General features: G+C 35.4%; 1 pseudogene; it reads left to right on the top strand.

Annotated features, from left to right (window-relative positions):
* Window positions 1-259: 259 nt before the first annotated feature.
* Window positions 260-3538, top strand: LOC129490648 (cyclin-dependent kinase 7-like; annotated as a pseudogene).
* The last annotated feature ends 270 nt before the right edge of the window (window positions 3539-3808 follow it).

A 3808-nucleotide genomic window follows, 5' to 3' on the forward strand; every position in this document is an offset into this window, starting at 1 on the left:
TCAGATGCAGACTGGAACTGGAACTGATATGATTGGCTCTCCTGCTTCTCAGGCTTTCAGACTCAGACTGGATCTATACCATTGTCTCCCCTGGGTTTGGACTTCTCAGTGCCCATAATCACATTAGCCAATTCCTTATAATAAATCATTTTATATACATCTTATTGGTCCTCTTTTTTTGGAGAATCCTGACTAATGCAAATTGAACATTTAAAAAATACTTAAAGGCCCAATAGGCCAGCATGATAGCTGAGAACCCATGGAAACCCCATTCAAAGGAGAATCTGCAAGCACTCACCAATGCTTGTCCATGGGCCCTAACCAGGTACTCCTGAGTAGGACTGGAAGCATGGCAAATTCTTTGGTGATGCAGGAATGTAGATACGATTGGTTGCTGTTGAGGGAAAGGTGCAATGTCTAGCCCTGTTCTGAATCCTTTCCTCACATGAAAACAAATGTGTTGCCACTAAGAGAGAAGCAGGCAACCTCCATACACCCCTGATACCAGTTTGGTTGCCATTGGAGTAGGAGTAGATGAGAAATGCTGTATATCACTAAGAATGGAATAGAAAAGTTACTTAAGCACATGATCTTGCATTGATGAAAAAGCAAGGCAGATCTTGGCCATCATGATGAGAGAAGAAGGAAGGATGAGAAGGCTAAAACAAGAAACTAAAAATCCCCTGGCACCTGCAAAAGCCTTGTACCTAGAATCAAGCTAATGCAGGCAGTATATTCTCTGGGAAAGGGGAAAGATACTGAACGGGGACCCACTCTGTGGCATGGGGATGCAAAGTCTGCTAAAAGGTGAGGATGGAGCAGAAATACTGCTAAAACCCTCCAGCACCCTAGGTGCCTCACCCTAAGCACAAGGTAGTAGTAATCTATGACTGGAGGAATTTGAAGTCTATGGTGAATCAAAGGTAATTAGAGTAACAACCACATCCAACTGAGTTCAACTACTACTTAGAGTGACCTAACCTCCACATTAACGAACTGACATAAGAACTGTGCCCATTTCCTGTTGTAAATTTACCTCACTCTCAATTTTTCTTTAGCCATGATGTCTACATTCAATGTATTATTATACAATACACACAAACAATAACAATGACTACAACAAATTACCCATTATCAAGAGATAAAAGAGTCAACAGAATCAAGCCAAGATGTGATGAGATCATGGTACTTTAGATGAAGTATTTCAAAACAACTACGTTAAATATGTTAAAGAGTGCAGTAAAAAAGGTTAACACTGTATGAACAAATGAGAAATTTCAGCAGGTATATAGAATTTTAAAAAGAAATCAAGTGAGAATGCTAGAAATTTTTTAAAAACATGCTAAACAGAGAAGAAGAATTTATTTGATAAATTTTCTGCTGGATGACTTATCAACAGTCTGGATATAACAGTGAAAGGAATTGCTGAACTTTAAGTTAGACTAGTGCAAATTATCCAAACTAAAAAAGACAGAAAAATGAAGAAACAATAATAACAAGAGAATAGAATATTCAGTAGCCATAGAATAATATCAAATAATCTAACATACATATAATTGAGGTTTTATGAAGAGAAGAAAGAGACTATGGCATGGAATATATTCAAAAAGATAATGGAAAATAATATTCCAAAATGAATAAAAGAGAGCAAACAGCAGATTTAAAAAGCCAGGGTTTAAAGCAGAAAAAATAATAAAAAAAATACTTGGGCATATGAAAGCTAAACTTCTGAAAACCAAATACGAAGATAAAATCTTAAAAGCATCCAAAGGAAAAAAAAACCGATTATATATAGAAGACCAAAGATAAGAATGTCAGCAGTTTTCTCATAAGAGACTAAATAAGGCAGAAAGCAATAAATCAATATCTTTAAAGTACAAGGAAAAAAACTGTTACTCAAAATTTTATACCACACAAAACTATCTTTTAACAATGAAAATAAAATAGAGTACTTTTTAAGCACACAAAAGATGAGAAAATTCATTGGCAGTGAAGTTTTGTACTATAAGAAATGATAAAGTTTTACAGTCAGAAGGACTGTGATACATGAGAAATATCTGGATCTATACAAAATATTGATAAAATGCTCTAAATAGTAAAGATATGAGAATATAAATATTCATTTAAAAATACTTCTGAAAGATAATTGAGTGTCTGAAGAAAAATAGTACAGTGGGGAGACTGTAACGTAATTAGGAGTAAAACATAACAAAATAATAGCACAAAGAATTAGTGGAAGGAAGTGGTGTGTGGCTGTTACAACATATTGAAGTGATATATTCCTAAAATTTTGACTGTAAGAAGTGAAACATGTATATTGCAAATCCTAGAGAAAACAGTAAAAAAATTCAAAAAGCTCTATCTTACAGGCCAATAGTGATGATAGAATTGAATAATTAAAATGCTCATTTAACACAAAAGGACAGCAGAAAAAAGAAGAGAAAAAGAAGAATATATAGATACTAATGTGATGGAGCCTGGTGGACAGAAGTGGCTGTTGGAGGCTTTAAGTTTGCCGCAGTTTACAAGGCCAGAGATGAGAATACCAACCAAATTGTCGCCATTAAGAAAATCAAACTTGGACATAGATCAGAAGCTAAAGATGGTATAAACAGAACAGCCTTAAGAGAGATACAATTATTACAGGAGCTAAGTCATCCAAATATAATTGGTCTCCTTGATGCTTTTGGACGTAAGTCTAATATTAGCCTTGTCTTTGGTTTTATGGAAACTGATCTAGAGGTTATAATAAAGGATAATAGTCTTGTGCTGACACCATCACACATCAAAGCCTGCATGTTGATGACTCTTCAAGGATTAGAATATTTACATCAACATTGGATCCTACATAGGGATCTGAAACCAAGCAACTTGTTGCTAGATGAAAATGGAGTTCTAAAACTGGCAGATTTTGGCCTGGCCAAATCATTTGGGAGCCCCAATAGAGCTTATACACATCAGGTTGCAACCAGGTGGTATCAGGCCCCTGAGTTAATATTTGGAGCTAGGAAGTATGGTGTAGGTGTGGACATGTGGGCTGTTGGCTGTATATTGGCAGAATTATTTCTAAGAGTTCCTCTCTTTGTCAGGAGAGTCAGACCTTGATCAGCTAACAAGAATATTTGGGCACACCAACTGAGGAACAGTGGCTGGACATGTGTAGTCTTCCAGCTTATGTGACATTTAAGAGTTGCCCTGGAATCCCATTGCATCACATCTACAGTGCAGCAGGAGACGACTTACTAGATCTCATACAAGGCTTATTCTTATTTAATCCATGTGCTCGAATTACAGCCACACAGGCACTGAAAATGAAGTATTTCAGTAATCAGCCAGGGCCAACACCTTGGATGTCAGCTGCCAAGACCCAGCTGTCCAGTGGAAACATTAAAGGAGCAATCAAATCCTGCTTTGGCGACAAAAAGGAAAGGAACAGAGGCCTTGGAACAAGGAGGATTGCCCAAGAAACTAATTTTTTAAAGAGAACACTGGACAACATTTTACTATTGAAGGAAATAGTCAAAAAGGCAAATAATGGAAAAATAGTAAACATTAAGTAAATGCTGTGGAAGTGAATTTGTAAATATTCTACACATATAAAATATATAAAACTATGGTTTATTTTTATTAAATGTATTTTAAAATAAAAAAAATATATAGCACACATTTGTCAAAACAAATTGGTAAATTAAAGCCAATCATATTGGTAAGTATATTAAATGTAAATTGTGTAAATTTGTCAGTTAAAAGCTAGGTATTGCCAAATTGAATTAACAATGGCAAGACAAGTATATTCTATCTACAAGAA

The sequence above is a fragment of the Symphalangus syndactylus genome, chromosome 9 (assembly GCF_028878055.3).
Source record: "Symphalangus syndactylus isolate Jambi chromosome 9, NHGRI_mSymSyn1-v2.1_pri, whole genome shotgun sequence".
Classification (NCBI taxonomy): Eukaryota; Metazoa; Chordata; class Mammalia; order Primates; family Hylobatidae; genus Symphalangus; species Symphalangus syndactylus.